General features: G+C 41.4%; 4 non-coding genes across 4 annotated transcripts; 2 read left to right on the plus strand and 2 right to left on the minus strand.

Annotated features, from left to right (window-relative positions):
• Window positions 1-10822: 10822 nt before the first annotated feature.
• trnaa-ugc (transfer RNA alanine (anticodon UGC)) lies at window positions 10823-10894 on the minus strand. Its single transcript has one exon. It is a non-coding gene; the product is annotated as a tRNA-Ala (tRNA).
• A 1974-nt stretch (window positions 10895-12868) lies between these two features.
• Window positions 12869-12981, plus strand: trnal-caa (transfer RNA leucine (anticodon CAA)). Its single transcript has 2 exons — window positions 12869-12906; window positions 12936-12981. It is a non-coding gene; the product is annotated as a tRNA-Leu (tRNA).
• A 9532-nt stretch (window positions 12982-22513) lies between these two features.
• Window positions 22514-22587, plus strand: trnat-agu (transfer RNA threonine (anticodon AGU)). Its single transcript has one exon. It is a non-coding gene; the product is annotated as a tRNA-Thr (tRNA).
• Window positions 22588-23592: 1005 nt separating this feature from the next.
• trnal-aag (transfer RNA leucine (anticodon AAG)) lies at window positions 23593-23674 on the minus strand. Its single transcript has one exon. It is a non-coding gene; the product is annotated as a tRNA-Leu (tRNA).
• Between the last annotated feature and the right edge of the window lie 483 nt (window positions 23675-24157).

Consider the following 24157-nt stretch of genomic DNA (forward strand, 5'->3'; position numbering starts at 1 on the left):
AGTGAAGTGCTGAAACACATGACATGGCCCCTTGATCCCACATGCACAATTCTGCTGCAACATGCACAGCTACCGTCCACACCAGGCATTGGGGCTTCAGCAGAATTTGCTATGCCACCTGCAAATACATATCCAGCTGCACACATATACATGGCTTCCTGTCCTTTTCAGGATCTCAAAAAAAAGCATAGCGTGGTTTTCCTGCAACCTGATTGACCGCATCTCTCTCAGAATGTGCCCCGCTGCATTCATTGCTGAAGCAGGATGGAGGCTAACAGACATGCCAGAACAGTGAGGTTCAGCGATCTCTCCAAAATATTGTGGTTGTAGTGGAAGAAATATGGTTTAAATTGTACCTTGGTATTTCAAACTCTCTCTAGAATGTTATCCATTTATATTTTATTTTGACAGGAACTGTTAAACGGCTAATGACACTAGATGAAAAGAGAAGAAAGAAAACACAACGTTTTGGCCGTTGAGCCTTCTTCAGGTGTGAGGGCTCCACGGCTGAAATGTTGTGTTTTCTTTCTTTTCTTTTAAGCATGGAATAGACCTATGACTTGTTCCTTTGCAGCCTACACATGCTGACACAGCTCCCCACCTGAACTGCTAATGATACTAGATGCCTGGTAGTTTGTGGTATTTGGTTATTGTCTTATGTTTGCTCAAACTGCATATGTGTGATTGCATATTTTTGTGTATTTTCATATGTCAATATTTAATTCACTGACATTCCTGTATGCTTGGAAGGAAGGCAGATTGTATTTGACACAGGATACCTGCTCATATATGTTGATCTTTGTTGGGCTGGAAAAACAATGATAAAAAGTGAATGAAAAAAGATCTCTCCAACATTTCCCTTCTCTTAGCCATGGTTACACTGCCCTTTCTTTCCGTCTTTTGTCCTTCTACAAAGATTCCAGGGCTCTTTATCCACCATAATATCAGAAGCCAAAAATAACCATCTAATGTGTAAACAGCATTTGTAATGTTGGTAGTTGGAAGAGGTTAAGTATGTTTGCAAGACCTAGTTGATTACACCACAGACTTACTTTGTTGTTGTCAGTTTTTTTTTTCTCTTTTAAAGGCTGTGCTGGACTGTACCACTATCATAGAAGATTTTTTTCAGGACACATAGTAGATGTAGTTCCATAGTATAATTTATCAATAGTAGAATTCCATAGGACATTATTTATCAACATCTAACACTACCCAGTGTGAGACTCTGCCAGTAAACCTCAGAGCATTGAGTTCTCCACTGGTGAAGATGGCTTTCTGAAGTCATGAAATCCACTGCTGGGGTGCCTGAGAGACAGTGATTGAATCCTGGCTGGAATTAGGCTCTCTGTAAGTGTTGATCTGTGGGAATTATGTGGTAAAAAGGGAAAACTCCTTTACTTTAATCACTTTGAAAGTTCAAATGTACAGATCTTCAGAAACCCCAGTCTGAAGGATGAAGCAGGTTCTGCTCAAGGAGTTGCCTATGTTTTGCTTCATTCACTCCAAGCAGATAGCCCAACATTTGCCTTCTCTTGGCCATGATTACACTGCCCTTTCTTTCATCTTTGTACTTCTACAAAGATTCCAGGACTCTTAATCCACCATAATATCAGAAGCCAAAATTAACCTTCTAACATGTACAAATCATTTGCAGTGAAAGGAGGTGGAAGGGTTTAAGAATGTTTGTAAGACCTGGTTGATTACCACACATAGACATACTTTGTTGTCAGTTTTTTTTCTCTTTGAAAGGCTATAGGAGGGGCGTGCTGGACTGTACCACTATCATAGAAGATGTTTTTCTTCTATGGACACTTCTGTAGCGGCAAGGCGTATTTAAAATACAGGAATTAAGTTTGCTGCTCCCTTGCCAGTCCCTCTCTCCCTCATCTCAGTGCAGCTGGATACAGAGAGGCCATTCCATCTGGTTCACATTTAAGGTGTTTTTCTAGCTGATAGAGTTTCCTGATAAGGAACAGCTCCCAGGGCTGAGATTCACCAGCCATCCTAATAAATGGTCATCTCTGGCGCCTTACTGTCTGGGAGATTCCATGGGAGAGTCTCATCCCAAGGTTTACAACCCTAAGGTCAGAGGTCACTGTTACTCATCCTCCACCTCAATCAGCCAATCAGGAACTGGTAGGGCAGGGTAACCCCACATGGGTCTCGAATGCCCGCGGAACTTTTAGCCACTGAACTACCGTAGGTTAGCCCAGCTGACAGCCTCGTGAACCACTGGTACTCCACCGCCAAAGCTCGCCTGATCAACGAGTGAACTACGGTCGGAACTGTTGACAGCTGAATCTCAGGATTCAGGGCTAGCGCTACATCGGGAACGAACTGGTCTTCTTCCCATCTAAAGAGTGTGACTGGCTTGGACCCGCAGTCACTTTCCATGTGCACAAGCTCTGCTAGTTTCAGCCAACACTAACTAGCCGGTCTTCAAAGAGCATCAGCAGGGCATCGCAGCAGGAATCTCTCCCTCCTCTCTCTCTCGCCAGCCGCACCGGCCACTGCCTGGCACCGAGCCAGAGAGTGCCGATTGCACACAGCAACAGCCTGCCACTACTTCTTTGTGTCCGCGGGAGATCTGAATCCACACAGATCGGATGAGTATTCAACATTCTGCATTACAGCTCGAGAATTCAATTGTTACCTCAACCACAATTGATATCAATCTAATACCTATGAGTGATGTACTTGCTTTTGAGTATCTAGTGTAGAAGTTGTAATCCCAGTTCATTTACGAAACAGTCTAAATGAATGGTATACTGAATGAATGTCCCTCTTGGTTTGGAACTCTTCGTGATTTAATATATACCTTTTGTATTCTGCTAACCCACACTCTTAAGATCTGTTATGTTTATATGCACATTTTATGTATTAATAAGTGTATTAGTATCTGTGTGTGCGTTAATGAGTTAACTCACAAGGTCGGTTTTCTAATAGCCATCAAAGAATCATTTTGTGACTTACTGCTACAATTAATAATTGTCCCAGTAAATACACAAAACCCCTACACATTCATGGAAACCAATATTTACCTGCTAATCCAGAATGCAGCAGAGAACAGTTGGACAGAAGGTTAGTATTTGTCGATACTGCATCACAGAAGTCAGTCTCTTCCCCCTCATTATGCAGGCTGACTTGTTGAACGATGAACTGTCCTCCAGTGACAGTCAGCTGCAATCACTGACTCAGACATGGTGTTGATCCATTGATGGCACTTTGGCTGATTTGGTTAACATGCTTTCCTCTTAAAACAGGAGATGCTGAGTTCAAATCCCAGCAGTGCTTGTCTTACAAAATGAATCACTATGGATGATTACGTACAGCTTGGTTTTGTTTAACTCAAGTTTTCATTTTCTTTCTGGAACAACTTGCTTTTCATGAAATTCATACAGCTTGTGAAAGATGAAATACAAATCTTGCCTTGTATATCGCAGGCTGGTAAGAAAAAAGCATTATTTTCTTTTTTTAAGCTTGCAAATGGAGAAAAAGGACACACGTGAGTCTCTGTTAATTGAAAAGTTAGTGGTTTGAGCCCACCCAGAAATGCACTTCTCATTATTGCAATGTAAACCTCATCTCTACTTTTTCGGATTTCTTAGCAAAACCTTAACCCACTTGATATTTGCAAGACATGTGAATGTTTTTGTTAAACAATTAAGTACGTAAGTCAATATCACTGGGAATGGCCAATAATGACCAACATTCAAGAACATCATATTCAGCCAAGGACTTTGATCTTCGAACGGCTGGCAGAAGAATTCATTTATGCTCTCGATGCATCCTTAGTTAGAATATTTAAAATTACGACACAGATTTGTTGGAGAACTTGACAAGCAAAAAAGACAGTTGGACAGCATGATTATGTTAGGACTGTACATTTGTATTTTAATACTTTTGTATATTTATCTTAATTTTAATATACATGTAACCATAAGTGCTGTTCTATGTAAATAAATTTTGTTGTATTTTATCATATTTTAGCTGAGGGCACAAGGGGGTTTATTATACCTTCCGAAACTTCCAAGACAACTACAGTATAACAGAGGCTCATACTTTAATATAATTTGCTTTAAAAGAAAACCACAATTTGTACGATATCATCCCTCAATATCGACGTTCAAATGAAGGATTTAAAGAAGCAACAGCGATAGGAGAGTACATTGATTTTGGACCAATGTTTGCATCTGAACAATCCTTCCTCCTGGAAAGAAGAAAAAACAGGTATGTTTTGAGTCTCATGATGATGCTCTTCTGGATAAAAAAAAACAGTGCAAATTTGTTTCGGATGTATTTTGGATAAAATTATAACTGTCATCGAAGAGAACTTTGATCAGTTGAATGCAGTTGAAACTTTTTACATTTTATATGATGACAGGACGTACATTTAGGACTCAGTACCGATAACGCTGCTGCTATTGATGGAGTAGAAATAAGTGTATTGGCAATTTTATCTGAGGCAAGAAGTACTAGAACACCTCCTATAAAAATGTTAGGATTCAGAGCAAGAAATATTTTTCCACTTCACCCAATGGTATTGCATTAACGAGGCTGAAGCTGGCTTCTTATTTGCCAGCTTCTTCTTCTGCCTTAAATGCTGCTGCTGTGATGTTATGCCGCCTTTCGCCTGTAGATGGCTCTTTACAGTAATTTTTAAAAGTACTAATCGGGATGGATTACTGTATTTATCCTCAGTAAATGGGAATATGTAAGTAGTGACTATCCAAATAACATTTTTGTGTGAAACACATTTCAGAAAATTGTAAACCAATTTTCAAAACTCATAGTAACACAAACACAATAAGTAAATAAGACAAAACAGAAGTTCACAGGCACTTTCTGCATATTTACCACAACCTTGCCTTCTGACCATAAAAAGTCTTAAAATCTTGCGAACTTTTTAATATAAATGGGACGTCTAGAACATGGCATATGAGAATATATTGTTAACCGAGGATGAGCAACGGGTGATGGCACTTTCTGCTTCTTGCTATAAACCTACCCCCTGGTTATAAAAACATCTAAAAATTCTGACACTGAGGTGTGAGAGACAATGGAACAGACTATCAAAATCCTGAACTTTAGGAAATTTTACTGTGCCATTTTTTTAAATATGACCCTGTGAACATGGCATGTCCCTCCTTCCTCATTACCAAAACATCTCAATGTTCCGACACTATGTACATTGGTAATTACAACACTTCACTGTTGCATTTCTGAGTTGTGACATTGTGAACATGGCATGTTAAAGTATATAGAAAATCTAGATCAGAACAGGCTAAATGCAATTCATAGTGATTTATCATTTTCTTACTTTCTAAATGAAAAAAAAAAATTTCAGTGATTATGACACTTCGGTATGACATAAAATATGCTTCAATGACAGAATAAATAATCATGGAAAAAATACCCACAGTGGACATTCATATTTGTGATTATAGGAAATTTAAATATCAGGTGAGTAGCTGCGTCAGCATGCGTATGCTGCAAAGGAACAAGTAAAGGGTTATTCCATGCTGAAAAGAGAAGAAAGGAAACACAACGTGTTGGCCGTGGAGCCTTCTTCAGGTGTTAGAAAGACAGGGCAGTATGCAAAGATAATTTTCTTTTTATCTTTGCTTACTGCAGTTTATCTTTGATGACAACATCAAAGACATTAAGGAATTCTTACGGCTAACAGCTCCACATCAACTTCCTTCTATAACTAACCTCATCAGATCTCTCAACTCCCAACTCTTCCAGTTTCTCACTTCAGAGAAGGATAAAAAACTCAATCATCCTCTACAGAGAAAAACCATCAACACCCCCACCACCTCCACCAATCCTAACCTTGTTGTTACTGTACCCTATGACCTTTCCCTTTCACCCCTTTGCATCCTCAGCTAACATATTTTAATATTATAACACAATTACAATAGATTGTACAGTATTAACAGTTTAAAATTAAGGTAAATATGTCAAAATATCAAAATCCAACTGCACAGTGCTAACAAAACAATGCTTGTCAAGTTCTCAAACAAATCTGCATTGTATTTTTAAAATATTTCAGCAGAGGATGTGACGGGAGTATAAATGACGATTCGATGATCATTTTTCTTGGGTGAATATGGTTTTCTGGGGAGTTGCGATGTTGGGCATTATTGGACATTTTTGACACGTGTTGAACAGTCGCATTTCCTACAAATATTAAAATGGCTATGGTTTAGCTGAGAAATCCAATCGACCTATGCGAAAACAATGTTTACATCACAAAAGAAACCCATCCCTGGGGGGGATTTGAACCACCCACCCTTTAGATAAGGGTCAAACACGCTAACTGATTGCACCACAGAGACTGACTGTGGAAGCCTTTTCTCGAATCAAAAAAAAAATCTCTTACCGTACTTTTTGCCACCCGGTAATATTTCTTCTGCACTGATAACCAAGAACTGAATTTCATGTTTCGCAAGCTGTGTGAATTTCATCAAAAAACAAGTTTTCCAGAAAGGAAATGAACACATGCATTTAACGAAATCAAGCCCTTTGTGTGCCCAAAATGGTACGTTCTGTACTACAAGATAGGAAGAAATACACGGCTGGGATTTGAACCTAGATTTTTTTGTTTAATAAAGAGACGCGTTAACAAACTAAGCTATGGTGACAGGATGTCCATCACCTTTTACAGCCACTTGGACACACTGCTCTGAGACATCTGCGTTCAGAAAGCGCTGAACCTGCTCTCAGAGCAAATTGCCTCTTTTACATACAGTAGCAGCCCCGACACTGAGAATCGAAGAGAACTGGTTTTTATCTGGCATTTTTCATGTCCAATGCATTTGACATCTCCCAAGGGCGACAGAGTTCTTTTGCAACACTATTTCTTCTTCTTTTTTCTTTCTGTACGCTTTGATAAAAAACGAGAAATCGTGCAAGGGAAAAATGTCTTTTTTTCATAGAGAAAACGTGCACCAGGAAATGTTGTGTTGAGAAGAGGTGTTTTAACATGATATGTGACCTAATTTATCGGAGCAATTGCTCACCCTGCAAGGTCTGGAGAAGTTGGAGAGTCTGGTGGATGTGATAATTATACGGTGTTGTGGAAGAAAACAGTCTTTCTTTAAATTCTCAATCAATCAGAATTTCAGTGCGAAACATAAACCCTTTGTCTGATTTAAAGAGATAATATTTTAAAACTCATAAAAAATCAGAAAACATGTTTCTCACTTTGAAATTTTAGGCGGGGCGGTATATTACTAGTAGCGACGCTGAGCACACTATGGGGGAATTCCGGTTATGTGAAATACCAGCAGTTTAATAAATAACGCATCTGATTTTGGATCATAAGATTGTAGGTTCGACTTCTACCTGGCTCGTGTAAATTTTATTCAAGCTCCTCAGTAATAGATGTGTATTATGTAATGAACCGCACCTGAAAGCAAACATTGGGTCTGTTTCCTTTGTTTTCCAGCATGAAATAGCAAATCGTTACAAAAAGTACCTGCTAATGTCCAATAGCGGGTTTTTTTTCAAATTACATTTTCAGGCTTCAGACACTTTTTAATAAAACAAAAGTGTCCGGAAACTCCCTAACTTTCTTGAACCTGTATTAAAAGAAGTTATTTGAAACTTCCGGGATTCCATTCTCTGATGTAGCTGTCTCTAAAGAGAGAGGTGATGTTTCGCAGATGTGAACTGTGCCTTCTCTCTTGTGTTCAAGGGTATTCGCTGTGTGAGATCCTAACTGCATGTCCAGTAGGGCTCTGTTTTGTTTAGATTATCTATGTAGTGTACAGATAGAACTCAACTACATGGTGTGAATTCCGTGTTCAGGACCAGCAGAACCTGAAAAACTAATAGCAGACTTCGACGTGATTTGAACACGCAGCCTTTTGATGTGGAATCAGACATGCTACCTTTGCGCCACAACAATTAGCACTTTTGAATTCCCCAAAGGAGACAAATCAGCTTCACAAAAAATTCTCCTGTGAAGCGCGCCGCTCTTCCGAAGAGAGTCTCTTCATCCCAGACCACATTTTATTCTTCCTGCGCAGCTCTTGTGCAGGTGTTGTTCTCGATAACAGATCCAGGAACACTGACTGTTTTTCTATTTTTTTTAATTAAATACCCCATGGTGCAACGGTAGCATGTCTGACTCTAAATCCCAAAGTTAATTTTCAAAGTATATCGGAGTCAACTGATACTGATCAGGTTCTGCTGCTGCTGAACCCGCAGTCTTCACCTTAAAGTTCAATTCCCCAAGCCTTCTGACCTTATATGTCCATCCCTTCTCGTAAAATTTCGTATTTTCACAGGGTACCCTACAGAAATCGCAGTATAGAATGAAAAACTCCAGTAGATCTCGGCCGCTGTTGGTGATTTTCCTTTAAAAACAAATTAATCTCCGGAAATTTTACGGAGTGTATCACTTTCACCGAGACCGAGAAGTGTTAAGCTGTATAATGAGTCTTGTGGCTCGGTTGTTAACCAAAAGGGTGGTGGTTTGAGCCCTCCCAGGGACACTATGAGCCTTTTAATGTACACACCAGTCTCACTTCATCTCCACAGCCAGTCTTGTACCACAATTAAATACGGAGCCCGCAGTGGGTAGTAGGCTCGCAAATATAGCTCACTGTGTATATAATGAAGAAGCAGAGGTTAGTTTCTTACCTGCATGTTGCAGAGCCTTACGCAACTCGTACCATTAGCTGAGGTTTGATCCCTGCACGGGCTATTAGTTGAAAGGCCATTGTAAATGATGTGTAAGAGATTAATCCAGCTGGCTTTTATGTTTCACACTAAATTGAGATCTTGAAACCAAAATAGTTAGAAATATGGAACACAACCGTTGTTCCCCAAGAAGGAAAGCTGTTTTGTACTGACGTCACTCCTTTTTATGTAACCCAGATTGTGAAGACAACTCTGCCCTATCAAAGGAAAATGTTACACAAAAGTTGGAAAGCACACTCTGAACCCATCTGTATATTTGATTCCCGCAATCTGTTCAAAGCTGCTTAGTGCTTCGCAAGCAAATCAAATAATTTCAGGGAAGAAACTCAGTTTAGTGAACTACTTTTGTATTTTCACTCATTGAATTTGATCTTTGTATTCTCTTTGCATTCTCAGCAATAATATTTCAAAATTACAGTTCAGATTTATTGGAAAACTTCACAAGCATTATTAGGTTAGGACTGTACAATTGTTTTTTAATATCTTGGTATATTTACCTTCATTTTAATATAGATATAACCATAAATGTTGTTAAGCATATTGTACTTTTGTCGTACTTTTTAAAACATTTTAGCTGAGGACACACGGCGACTATTATACCTTGTGATACATGGAAGACATCTGTAAACGAAGATGTAACAATAAAATTGGCAATTAACAGAAAACCACAATTTGTATAATATTATTCCTCGATATCAATGATCAATTGAAGGATTTGAAGAAACTATCAAAGAAACAGCAGCAATAGCAGATGACTTTGGTTTTGAACCCAACTTTACACCTCAATTATCCATTTGTCCTCGAAAAAAGAAAAGACAGGCATATTTTGAGTCTCATAATTATCCTCTTCTCGATCCAAAAGAAACGTTGATTGCTTCTGTACTTTTTTGGATTTTCTTATGAAGATCTCACGAAGTATTGCCAGGATCTATATTTAGTGTTCGGTAGCGATAACACTGCTGATATTGATTGAGTAAAAATCTATGATGTATTGACAGCTTTATCTGAAGCGAGAAATCCTCGAACGCCGCTTATGAAGTGTTGGGATTCATACCAAGAAATGCCTTTTGTTTTCCCACCCAAAATGCTACTATTACATTACACATTATGCAAACATTACTAGTTTTAGTAGCTTCTGGGCGTGATTTTCCAAAATTGAAACTAATTACAAATTATTTAAGATGAACCATGTCCAAAAATTGTAAATCAGGATTAATATAATATCAAATGAAATTACTACAGAAGAAAATGTTTAACTGAAATATGAATAAGACTATGCAAGCCTACCAAATAGAACAATTTAATATTTATAACTTATTTTTTTATTTTTTGAGAAATGGGCTCACAAACCAGAAGACACTAACGTTTCTCTTCGTTAGAGTATGTGAATAACAGTTTAACCCCAAATGTCTGTAATTGTGATTCTGTTAAAATTCAAAAAAGCATCTATCAATAGTAAGAAATTATTAAGAAAGGAAGCAATTGTGTTATTTCATAAAGTGTAAGACATGAAGACATTTACAGGTTATATCCTTTGCTTTGTCTTTTAACGCAAGCATTCAGGATCCAAGCCCATGTTCGGACGGTTGTGTTTCTCTTGTAATCATCAAATGGCATTGTTTTGTCCGTCAGTTCCTTCTCGAGTTGTACCATGGATATTTTATGCCATCAATACTTTTCATGCTCTTTTGCATTTTCCTTCACATACGGAAAAAAAACTCAAGGCGTTCTTGTCACTGTGCTTCACAGTACAGGACACACAATGAGGAATTTGCGCAGCTTTCAGCTCAGTGCGGAATCCAGAGGGAGGACTCGCTCGGTGAATGATCTCTCAGGAAATCCCGGGTGAGATTCAACATCCCGGGTGAGGTTTTTCTGCAACAGCCATGTCAAGTGTGAAGACGTTCTCTGGATTTCCTGAATGTGACTTTAAATTAGTTCACATTCTTTGGTAGTTAACAGAACTAAATGCTTTGGAGGTACATTTAAAACTGCAGAGAACACTGTAGCACTTCGAGTTTAATTGTGTAAACCTGGCTCTCTATGAGCACGAGCAAAGAGTTCTCACTCAACAGAAGACTGCGATGTAAGCACAGTAACATAAAGCACGTGGAGATACCTGGGATTGAACACAGGACTTCATACATGCAAAGCATGTGCTCTACCACTGAGCTACATCCCCCACATAAAAGGCTGTGGGAGTGACTTAGAGATGTGCAGGTGCTCACAGAACACAATCCATCTTTTGTATCTTTTAAGTGCTCTTGATTAAACTATGCATAGAAAAACAGTAGTACTGATGATTTTCATGGACTGATGCACACTTGTTCTGTACAACTCCAGTGATAAAACCTTGTCTGTAAATATTGTAGAACGTAAAAGGGTGAAACAATGCTCCAACTACAGGAATGGTAACAGAAAGGATCATTTTCCTATTTAATACATCCTTTTGAGATGCCTTGTCAATGCACACAGACGTTAGAGCTGAACAAATATTTTGTACACAAGACGGCAGTGCGATATTAGAATTCCTGTCTTCTTGATGGATTCAGACTCCTTCTCAGAGGTCCATGCTCGCCAAATAAGTTTACAGCTGTAGCGGCAATGCTTGTTAATAATACAGAATTAAGCGTTGCTGTGCTTTCCTAAATGAGGCCCCATCTCACTCTCCCTCTCTGTGGTGCAGCCACAGAGAAAGTATTCATGCAGGCTGATTAAAGATGTTTTCTTTTGATAAGGGACAGTTCCCAAACGGAGATGCACTTAGCTAAGCCTGGCTATCATGATCAATGGTCATCCATTGGCACCTATCTGTCTAGGGAGTGCCGAATGGACATCTGGACTGCATTCCTAAGTGTCAGGAGTAAGTGACTCATATCTCACCTTCATCAACCAATCAGGGATTGCCAGGGCGTGGTAACACCACGTGGGTCTCCAATGCCCGCCAAACTCTCAACCAATCAGCACACATCTGTGTCTTGGTCAAAAAGGGAGCAAAAGAGTGGCTCGGAAAACACCCAACTCAACAAGCAAGCGCATTGGTTGCTCTTGCTCTTAATGCAAGGAGCTGTTTTTTTTCCGCATTAATCATTATTAACCAGAAACAGCTGCACAACTGGTCGCATTTGTGGTTATGTCACTTCTCTGCTTCAGCAAGGTCAATAAAAGACTCTGAACTGAATTAAAATCATATTAGCAATTCTGAGCGATATCTGGATACAGGCAATCCAATAAGAATGTTGAAATCTTTGAATATCATCTCTCTATATATTGCGCTGCTTTTTACTTGGAGTAAAACTATTGGATTGGAGGAATGCTAACCGCTGGGTTAAAATGTATTGTTGTTATTTGGAGAAATCAATGAACTCGTGATTTCATAATCACGTTTTAAAAGACAGTCATGTGCACAGAAAAAAGACAGTGCTGATTATTTTTCTGGAGACGGAGCACTGATGACCTATCCGAGCCAATTGATAAAGCCCACCCAGTGGATACTCTAGCAGAACATGGAAGAACGTTCACCATTGTAATCAAGGCAACCACAGGAACAACATCAAGAAGCACAATCAATTCCCCATTTAAATCTTTCGTGTAAGGTATGCTATGTGAAAGCATGAAGTAAATCCCCTGATCTCTTTTGAACATGGACAAGGTATTTCTGATTGAGCGCTATGAGCAAAGATTTAATAAGCTAGTCCTGCTGATGATTCAGCTTAAAGAAGTAAAAGCTTCACAAACAAAATCAGCTCGCTACCACAGCCAATATTAAATGTAATTGGTGGCACTTTACCTTGTGCACTGGCTCAAAAGTGATCTCGGCAGACGTTGTTCCCTACGTAAAGCTGAAAGCGCCAAAGAGCATTTCCATTGAGAAAAAAAAAATCTGCCTTGATGTTAAACATAGAGAGCCGGTCTTTTTGAAGTTCTCCCTCTAAACACCTTGTGCAGCCTCCCGACAGACTAACAAAAAGCGCCTTTTCACCAACTCAATTTATAATACGCCCCTCAAAACTCACAAACGAATAACAATCCATCCGTATATTTGATTTCCAAGATCCATTCAAGGCAACTTGGCTCTTCGCAAGCAAATAATTTCAGGGAAGAATCTCAGTTTAGTCAACTACTGGTACATTCAGCACACCCCTTGCGTTCGCTTGTCAGGGTGGCCGAGTGGTCTAAGGCGCCAGACTCAAGGATGTGTGTCTTTTCAGCTGGCTTGGGTGTTCTGGTCTCCAAGTGGAGGCGTGGGTTCAAATCTCACTCCTGACTGCTTCTGTTTTTACCTCTCTTGAATTGTTCCAGTGCTAGCTGACAGTGAATGACTGAAATATAAAAGCAGCAGAAGAAAGCAAGCAACTCAGTGCAATTTGTGAGTATTCTGCACTGTTAAAATGCACAGGTTTTCATACTTTTTGGAATTTGTAGCTCAAGAAGTGACTCCTGTTTCATTTTCTATTCACCAACTCGATTTGCATTCCGCCCTTCACACCTTACAACAGAATAACAAACGGCTTCATGTGCCACAGCATTCCCCTGTAGATTCGGTTTGCACTATGAATTAGGCGACCCCGAATGAAATATTTTAGGGTTGGCTCAAATGTGAGGAATTTCATGAACCCTCAAAAAGGAACGCTTTCAGAGAATGCCAGCAATTCAAAGCGTGTAGGCAGCAATTCTGCAATTTATTTTATCGGGGCTGGTGCTTTCCGAGTCGATGGCTCCGCATTAGAAATGAGAAGTGCTGAACTCTAAACATGTTCTTGCCATTACTGCTACTCCTGCTGCTACTCCTTCGTCCTCGAAAAAAGAAAAGACAGGCATGTTTTGAGTCTCAAAATGATCTTCTGGATCCACAAGAAACATGTAAATTTGATTGATTCCGCAGTATTTTGGATGTACTGTACTTATAACTTCCATCGAAGAGAGATTTCATCATTTGCATGAAATTGAAACTTTCGACTTTTTGTCTGGTATTGAAAATATGTTAAAAAAAACATAAACAATTTTCTAATGAACAACTCATGAAGTATTGCCAGGATCTATATTTAGTGTTTGGTAGTGATAACACTGCTGATATTGACTGAGTAGAAATCTATGTTGTATTGACAGCTTTATCTGAAGCAAGAAATCCTAGAATGCCATCTATGAAGTTTTAGGATTCATACCAAAAGATGCCTTTTGTTTCCCACCCCAACTGCTGCTATTGCATTACACATTATGTGAACATTACCAGTTTTGGTAGCTTCTGGGCATGATTTTCCTAAACTGAAACTTATTACAAAATTATTTAAGATGAACCATGTCCAAAAATTGTAAATCAGGACTAATTTTAATATCAAATGAAATTACTACAGAAGAAAAGGTTTGATTTATATAACTTATTTTTTTTATTTTTTGAAATGGGCTCACACATTCAGATTCGTTCTCAGTGGTTCTTGCTCACCAAATAACTTAAAAGCTGAAGAAGAATGCTACGAAAAATACTAATCAAAATACAAAATAATAATCATTATTAACCAGAAACAGCAAAAAAACTGGTCACATTTGTGATTATGTCGCTTCTCTGCTTCAGCAAGGTCAATAAAGGACTCTCTGAAAGTAGTAAAACACTAAAGAACTGCAAAACTGAATTCAGAATCATATTAGGAATTCTGAGTGATGCCTGCTTACATGCAATCCAATACGGATGTTGTCTTTAAATAAGAATCCTCTATGTTTCCCTGCCTTTTCCCTGGAGTGAAACTATTGGATTGAAGGAATTCTTATCACAGGTTTACAAGGTGTCGTTGTTATTTGGAGAAATCTATGAACTCGTGATTTTTATATATTTTAAATAACGGCCATACGCACAGAATAAAATGACGGTACTGATGATTTTTTTCTGAGACGAAGCACAGATTATCTTTCCAACACAGCTGATAAAGGCAAGCCAATAGATACTCTAGCAGAACATAAAAAAACAGAATCAATTCCACACTTAGATCTGACATGTGAGGTATGCTTTGTGATCGCTTGAAGTAAAACCCACGATCTCTTTTGAACTTGGACAAGTTATTTCTGATAGAGCGCTATGCAGAAAGACTTTATCAGCTCTACCTCTGAGGACGACTCGACTTGAAGACGCAGAACGATAAAAGGAACACAATCGACATCATAATTGAGGGCACACTGTGATTTGCACTGAATCAAAAGTGATCTTGGTAGACAAACTTCCCTGCTGAAGGTGGAAACGAGAATTTGTGTTGAAAAGACGAAACATTTTTTTTTCCCTGCTTTGATGTTAAGCTGATAAAATAGCTTTTGCTCCATTTATCAAAAAACACATGTCCCCCATTGGATTCCTAAACAGTAGGAAGGTGGTTCTAAAACAAAAACACCAGGCAGCAATGGGATTGGAACCCACACCTCCAAAAAGACTGAAGCCTTAAGCCAGAGACTTAAACCACTGAGCCACATTACCTGCCCGGAAAAAAAAGGGTGGCTTTTGCTCTTGTCGCCCGACTTAGTGGCGTTATGACCGTGGAACCAACTGCACCTGCTTTTTCTGAGATGCTTCCCCTCTCATGGCGAGATCTCGACTTCTTTAACACCTCTGGATAAAGATCTTCTGTGGAGCAGGTTTCAGACCTCTGCGTACAGCACCCTTGATGTCATTTTATCTTTACAGCAGCCGCATCCGGAAAGTTGTGTCTTTTACCTTTTATTTGAACAACAAAACTACATACAATACAAACAAGAGCACATATAACGTATCAAGAACATCGTCAGGGGCACATGCTATAATACAATTACACTTTATGAAAAACGATTACACAAGGTAAATAAAGATAAGGTCCGCACAGCTTGTTCTTACATTGCGAAAGAGTCCGTAAATACCCCTTTATGTCTATTTTGAACTGTTCAAACGTAGGACTCTTCCCAGACCATTTCACTTTATACCACATTCCTAAACGAGGATGCATCTCCTGTTTTAGAACTATTTTGGCCGTGTGGCTTATACAACGCACCCACAGTATTCTAATGGTGGACTGCAGATCTGTGCTATAGTTCAGTCGAATTCGAAGGATCCAGCAATCGTACTGGATTTGACTGGGATTCTGAAATGTCTCTTGCAAAAGTATTCGGGTTTGCTTGAACCTTTGATATAAAAAAGTGATCTGATCTGAAACTACCCAGCTTACAATCTCTGAGGTAGTTGTCACTAAACTCGGACGTGATGTGGCACACATGTGCCGTGTGCCTTTACTTTTGTAAAAAACTGGTATCGGGAAAAGTTTCTTAATATTTCTTTTGATTAGCATGCAAGAAAATGTCATCATTACCTATGGAATTTCCCGCCAGCGTGGAGCTTGAATTCACAACCTTGAGATTCAGTGTTCAAGAGTCACAGAAGAGGTCGGCCTGGTCTTCAGTTTGCCAACGATAAGCTCCGGCAGTGCTCCTCTGTAAAGCAAATTGTTCGGATCCGTTATGTGGGACGGCACTTCGATACTAAGATCGTTTGCAGCACACGCATGGTTTCCCCCCTTCACGCAAAAAACATAGACGAAGGAAGCTCTCTTGTCTTGGGCTGCTGACTACCGGATTTAAAGCACTCTGGGTGCCAGCTAAGTCTCTAACAAGCACACTATAAAGACAGGAATTACACTTTGCTCACGTCACGCATGGAATGGCGAGGCTACTTGTTCCAATATTATCTAGTCTCACCTCATATGGTGCCGATTCCTGGTTTTCATTTAAGAAAGAGCACTGCAAACACCGTAAACAGTGCAAAACGTGTGATGAAAGAAGTCTTTTCCCCCCTTTGTCTAAAGCAGAACACAGCGGAGTCATGCCGAGGGTTGTGAGATCAAGATTTCAGTGGAGCACTGTCGTCTACGTCTTTAGCTACATGAGTTGGACATCCTCTTGTACACGGAAAGCAGATTGAGATCCTCTGACATGAAAAGTGCCAGATAAAAGCCATTTCTCATCCTTTCTCTTAGTGGTGGAGCTATCGCATGTAAATGAGGCAACTTGCAAGGCGAGCAGGCTCGGTGCACACCGAACGCAGATGTCTCAGAGCAGTTGAGACGTGTCCAAGTGGCGGTCAAAGGACAGCACTTTGCCGGCGCCGTGGCTTAGTTGGCTAAAGCGCCTGTCTAGTAAACAGGAGATCCTGGGTCTGATTCCCAGCGGTGCCTGTCTTACTGTACAGCATTTATCCTTACGGGCAAATCCCATGCCTTTTAATTCAGGTGAATGCAAGTGTTCGTTTCCTTTCTGGAACAACTTGTTTTGAAAGAAATCTATACAGCTTGCGAAAGATGAAACACAAATCTTGCTTATCAGTGAAGAAGAGGTACTCCCAGCAGGCCAGCTAATACCAGCAGTGTTTTTTTTTCACCCTAACCCAGAGAATGGAGAAAAGCGAGGCGCCTGTGGCTCTGCAGTGTAATCAGTTCGCGAGTTCGGCGGTTAGCTGAAAGAGTGGCAAATGGAGCTCGCCCCAGCCCGTCCTTATTCTTTTAAAGAGGATAAAAAATTAACTTCGCCGCCATTACTACCAGCTTTAAAAGACTGCCATGGGCACGGAAAAAAACACACTACAGATGACTTTTCTGGAACCGAAGCAGAGATTCCTTTACGAACCAACTGATAAAGCTCAGCCAGTGAATACTGTTAACAGAATGTGAAAGCACGATCAACTTTGTAACTGCAACCACGGGAAAAACAGCAAGAAGCAGGCTCCATTCCCCATTTAAATCTGTCGTGCGAGGCATGCTTCTTGAACGCATGAAGGAAATCCCACGATCGCTTTTGAACTTGGACAAAGTACTTCCAAAGGAGCGCTATGCGCAAAGATTTAACAAGCTCAACCCCCGCCAACGATTCGGTGTGAAGAAGCAGAACATTCAAGTTTCACAGACAGAAGCGGCACGCCAGCACAGCCAACATTAAAACGGAGGGCACACTACGATTTGCATTGACACAAAAGTGATCTGGGCAGACGTCGTTCCCTGCATAACGCAAAAAGTGGCAAGGCGCTTTTGGGTTGAGAGGACGCAAGAAGGTTTTTGTTTTGTGCCTTGATGTCAAGCTGAGAAAGTATCTTTAAACACTTTGCTTAGTTTCTCGAGAGACTGCCAAAAAGCAGTTCCCTCCCTTTCGTCTGAAGTCAGCTGAAAGGAGGTGGCGACAGAAGCACCTGGCAGCGGTGGGATTCGAACCCACGCCCCCGGAGAGACTGGAGCCTTAATCCAGCGCCTTAGACCGCCCGGAAACGCTACCCGCTGTGCGCTGTCTCTTTGTCTCGTTACTTGCTCGGAGGAGGTCGGGTGGGTTTTGCTCTTGTCGCCCGACTTAGTGGCGTTATGACCGTGGAACAGACTGCACCTGCTTTTTCTGAGATGCTTCCCCTCTCATGGCGAGATCTCGACTTCTTTAACACCTCTGGATAAAGATCTTCTGTGGAGCAGGTTTCAGACCTCTGCGTACAGCACCCTTGATGTCATTTTATCTTTACAGCAGCCGCATCCGGAAAGTTGTGTCTTTTACCTTTTATTTGAACAACAAAACTACATACAATACAAACAAGAGCACATATAACGTATCAAGAACTTCGTCAGGGGCACATGCTATAATACAATTACACTTTATGAAAAACGATTACACAAGGTAAATAAAGATAAGGTCCGCACAGCTTGTTCTTACATTTCGAAAGAGTCCGTAAATACCCCTTTATGTCTATTTTGAACTGTTCAAACGTAGGACTCTTCCCAGACCATTTCACTTTATACCACATTCCTAAACGAGGATGCATCTCCTGTTTTAGAACTATTTTGGCCGTGTGGCTTATACAACGCACCCACAGTATTCTAATGGTGGACTGCAGATCTGTGCTATAGTTCAGTCGAATTCGAAGGATCCAGCAATCGTACTGGATTTGACTGGGATTCTGAAATGTCTCTTGCAAAAGTATTCGGGTTTGCTTGAACCTTTGATAAAAAAAGTGATCTGATCTGAAACTACCCAGCTTACAATCTCTGAGGTAGTTGTCACTAAACTCGGACGTGATGTGGCACACATGTGCCGTGTGCCTTTACTTTTGTAAAAAACTGGTATCGGGAAAAGTTTCTTAATATTTCTTTTGATTAGCATGCAAGAAAATGTGATCATTACCTATGGAATTTCCCGCCAGCGTGGAGCTTGAATTCACAACCTTGAGATTCAGTGTTCAAGAGTCACAGAAGAGGTCGGCCTGGTCTTCAGTTTGCCAACGATAAGCTCCGGCAGTGCTCCTCTGTAAAGCAGATTGTTCGGATCCGTTATGTGGGACGGCACTTCGATACTAAGATCGTTTGCAGCACACGCATGGTTTCCCCCCTTCACGCAAAAAACATAGACGAAGGAAGCTCTCTTGTCTTGGGCTGCTGACTACCGGAATTAAAGCGCTCTGGGTGCCAGCTAAGTCTCTAACAAGCACACTATAAAGACAGGAATTACACTTTGCTCACGTCACGCGTGGAATGGCGAGGCTACTTGTTCCAATATTATCTAGTCTCACCTCATATGGTGCCGATTCCTGGTTTTCATTTAAGAAAGAGCACTGCAAACACCGTAAACAGTGCAAAACGTGTGATGAAAGAAGTCTTTTCCCCCCTTTGTCTAAAGCAGAACACAGCGGAGTCATGCCGAGGGTTGTGAGATCAAGATTTCAGTGGAGCACTGTCGTCTACGTCTTTAGCTACATGAGTTGGACATCCTCTTGTACACGGAAAGCAGATTGAGATCCTCTGACATGAAAAGTGCCAGATAAAAGCCATTTCTCATCCTTTCTCTTAGTGGTGGAGCTATCGCATGTAAATGAGGCAACTTGCAAGGCGAACAGGCTCGGTGCACACCGAACGCAGATGTCTCAGAGCAGTTGAGACGTGTCCAAGTGGCTGTCAAAGGACGGCCCTTTGCTGGCGCCGTGGCTTAGTTGGCTAAAGCGCCTGTCTAGTAAACAGGAGATCCTGGATCCGATTCCCAGCGGTGCCTTTCTTCCTGTCTTACTGTACAGAATTTATCCTTACGGGCAAATCCCATCCCTTTTAATTCAGGTGAATTCAAGTGTTCGTTTCCTTTCTGGAACAACTTGTTTTGAAAGAAATCTATACAGCTTGCGAAAGATGAAACACAAATCTTGCTTATCAGTGAAGAAGAGGTACTCCCAGCAGGCCAGCTAATACCAGCAGTGTTTTTTTTTCACCCTAACCCAGAGAATGGAGAAAAGCGAGGCGCCTGTGGCTCTGCAGTGTAATCAGTTCGCGAGTTCGGCGGTTAGCTGAAAGAGTGGCAAATGGAGCTCGCCCCAGCCCGTCCTTATTCTTTTAAAGAGGATAAAAAATTAACTTCGCCGCCATTACTACCAGCTTTAAAAGACTGCCATGGGCACGGAAAAAAACACACTACAGATGACTTTTCTGGAACCGAAGCAGAGATTCCTTTACGAACCAACTGATAAAGCTCAGCCAGTGAATACTGTTAACAGAATGTGAAAGCACGATCAACTTTGTAACTGCAACCACGGGAAAAACAGCAAGAAGCAGGCTCCATTCCCCATTTAAATCTGTCGTGCGAGGCATGCTTCTTGAACGCATGAAGTAAATCCCACGATCGCTTTTGAACTTGGACAAAGTACTTCCAAAGGAGCGCTATGCGCAAAGATTTAACAAGCTCAACCCCCGCCAACGATTCGGTGTGAAGAAGCAGAACATTCAAGTTTCACAGACAGAAGCGGCACGCCAGCACAGCCAACATTAAAACGGAGGGCACACTACGATTTGCATTGACACAAAAGTGATCTGGGCAGACGTCGTTCCCTGCATAACGCAAAAAGTGGCAAGGCGCTTTTGGGTTGAGAGGACGCAAGAAGGTTTTTGTTTTGTGCCTTGATGTCAAGCTGAGAAAGTATCTTTAAACACTTTGCTTAGTTTCTCGAGAGACTGCCAAAAAGCAGTTCCCTCCCTTTCGTCTGAAGTCAGCTGAAAGGAGGTGGCGACAGAAGCACCTGGCAGCGGTGGGATTCGAACCCACGCCCCCGGAGAAACTGGAGCCTTAATCCAGCGCCTTAGACCACTCGACCACACAACCCGCTGTGCGCTGTCTCTTTGTCTCGTTACTTGCTTGGAGGAGGTCGGGTGGGTTTTGCTCTTGTCGCCCGACTTAGTGGCGTTATGACCGTGGAACCGACTGCACCTGCTTTTTCTGAGATGCTTCCCCTCTCATGGCGAGATCTCGACTTCTTTAACACCTCTGGATAAAGATCTTCTGTGGAGCAGGTTTCAGACCTCTGCGTACAGCACCCTTGATGTCATTTTATCTTTACAGCAGCCGCATCCGGAAAGTTGTGTCTTTTACGTTTTATTTGAACAACAAAACTACATACAATACAAACAAGAGCACATATAACGTATCAGGAACATCGTCAGGGGCACATGCTATAATACAATTACACTTTATGAAAAACGATTACACAAGGTAAATAAAGATAAGGTCCGCACAGCTTGTTCTTACATTTCGATAGAGTCCGTACTGTAAATACCCCTTTATGTCTATTTTGAAATGTTCAAACGTAGGACTCTTCCCAGACCATTTCACTTTATATCACATTCCTAAACGAGGAAGCATCTCCTGTTTTAGAACTATTTTGGCGGTGTGGCTTATACAACGCACCCACAGTATTCTAATGGTGGACTGCAGATCTGTGCTATAGTTCAGTCGAATTCGAAGGATCCAGCAATCGTACTGGATTTGACTGGGATTCTGAAATGTCTCTTACAAAAGTATTCGGGTTTGCTTGAACCTTTGATAAAAAAAAGTGATCTGATCTGAAACTACCCAGCTTACAATCTCTGAGGTAGTTGTCACTAAACTCGGACGTGATGTGGCACACATGTGCCGTGTGCCTTTACTTTTGTAAAAAACTGGTATCGGGAAAAGTTTCTTAATATTTCTTTTGATTAGCATGCAAGAAAATGTGATCATTACCTATGGAATTTCCCGCCAGCGTGGAGCTTGAATTCACAACCTTGAGATTCAGTGTTCAAGAGTCACAGAAGAGGTCGGCCTGGTCTTCAGTTTGCCAACGATAAGCTCCGGCAGTGCTCCTCTGTAAAGCAGATTGTTCGGATCCGTTATGTGGGACGGCACTTCGATACTAAGATCGTTTGCAGCACACGCATGGTTTCCCCCCTTCACGCAAAAAACATAGACGAAGGAAGCTCTCTTGTCTTGGGCTGCTGACTCCCGGATCTAAAGCGCTCTGGGTGCCAGCTAAGTCTCTAACAAGCACACTATAAAGACAGGAATTACACTTTGCTCACGTCACGCATGGAATGGCGAGGCTACTTGTTCCAATATTATCTAGTCTCACCTCATATGGTGCTGATTCCTGGTTTTCATTTAAGAAAGAGCACTGCAAACACCGTAAACAGTGCAAAACGTGTGATGAAAGAAGTCTTTTCCCCCCTTTGTCTAAAGCAGAACACAGCGGAGTCATGCCGAGGGTTGTGAGATCAAGATTTCAGTGGAGCACTGTCGTCTACGTCTTTAGCTACATGAGTTGGACATCCTCTTGTACACGGAAAGCAGATTGGGATCCTCTGACATGAAAAGTGCCAGATAAAAGCCATTTCTCATCCTTTCTCTTAGTGGTGGAGCTATCGCATGTAAATGAGGAAACTTGCAAGGCGAACAGGCTCGGTGCACACCGAACGCAGTTGTCTCAGAGCAGTTGAGACGTGTCCAAGTGGCTGTCAAAGGACAGCACTTTGCCGGCGCCGTGGCTTAGTTGGCTAAAGCGCCTGTCTAGTAAACAGGAGATCCTGGGTCCGATTCCCAGCGGTGCCTGTCTTACTGTACAGCATTTATCCTTACGGGCAAATCCCATGCCTTTTAATTCAGGTGAATGCAAGTGTTCGTTTCCTTTCTGGAACAACTTGTTTTGAAAGAAATCTATACAGCTTGCGAAAGATGAAACACAAATCTTGCTTATCAGTGAAGAAGAGGTACTCCCAGCAGGCCAGCTAATACCAGCAGTGTTTTTTTTTCACCCTAACCCAGAGAATGGACAAAAGCGAGGCGCCTGTGGCTCTGCAGTGTAATCAGTTCGCGAGTTCGGCGGTTAGCTGAAAGAGTGGCAAATGGAGCTCGCCCCAGCCCGTCCTTATTCTTTTAAAGAGGATAAAAAATTAACTTCGCCGCCATTACTACCAGCTTTAAAAGACTGCCATGGGCACGGAAAAAAACACACTACAGATGACTTTTCTGGAACCGAAGCAGAGATTCCTTTACGAACCAACTGATAAAGCTCAGCCAGTGAATACTGTTAACAGAATGTGAAAGCACGGTCAACTTTGTAACTGCAACCACGGGAAAAACAGCAAGAAGCAGGCTCCATTCCCCATTTAAATCTGTCGTGCGAGGCATGCTTCTTGAACGCATGAAGTAAATCCCACGATCGCTTTTGAACTTGGACAAAGTACTTCCAAAGGAGCGCTATGCGCAAAGATTTAACAAGCTCAACCCCCGCCAACGATTCGGTGTGAAGAAGCAGAACATTCAAGTTTCACAGACAGAAGCGGCACGCCAGCACAGCCAACATTAAAACGGAGGGCACACTACGATTTGCATTGACACAAAAGTGATCTGGGCAGACGTCGTTCCCTGCATAACGCAAAAAGTGGCAAAGCGCTTTTGGGTTGAGAGGACGCAAGAAGGTTTTTGTTTTGTGCCTTGATGTCAAGCTGAGAAAGTATCTTTAAACACTTTGCTTAGTTTCTCGAGAGACTGCCAAAAAGCAGTTCCCTCCCTTTCGTCTGAAGTCAGCTGAAAGGAGGTGGCGACAGAAGCACCTGGCAGCGGTGGGATTCGAACCCACGCCCCCGGAGAGACTGGAGCCTTAATCCAGCGCCTTAGACCGCTCGGCCACGCTACCCGCTGTGTGCTGTCTCTTTGTCTCGTTACTTGCTCGGAGGAGGTCGGGTGGGTTTTGCTCTTGTCGCCCGACTTAGTGGCGTTATGACCGTGGAACCGACTGCACCTGCTTTTTCTGAGATGCTTCCCCTCTCATGGCGAGATCTCGACTTTAACACCTCTGGATAAAGATCTTCTGTGGAGCAGGTTTCAGACCTCTGCGTACAGCACCCTTGATGTCATTTTATCTTTACAGCAGCCGCATCCGGAAAGTTGTGTCTTTTACCTTTTATTTGAACAACAAAACTACATACAATACAAACAAGAGCACATATAACGTATCAAGAACTTCGTCAGGGGCACATGCTATAATACAATTACACTTTATGAAAAACGATTACACAAGGTAAATAAAGATAAGGTCCGCACAGCTTGTTCTTACATTTCGAAAGAGTCCGTAAATACCCCTTTATGTCTATTTTGAACTGTTCAAACGTAGGACTCT

Source organism: Atractosteus spatula, chromosome 10, assembly GCF_055471065.1.
Source record: "Atractosteus spatula isolate fAtrSpa1 chromosome 10, fAtrSpa1.hap1, whole genome shotgun sequence".
NCBI lineage: Eukaryota > Metazoa > Chordata > Actinopteri > Semionotiformes > Lepisosteidae > Atractosteus > Atractosteus spatula.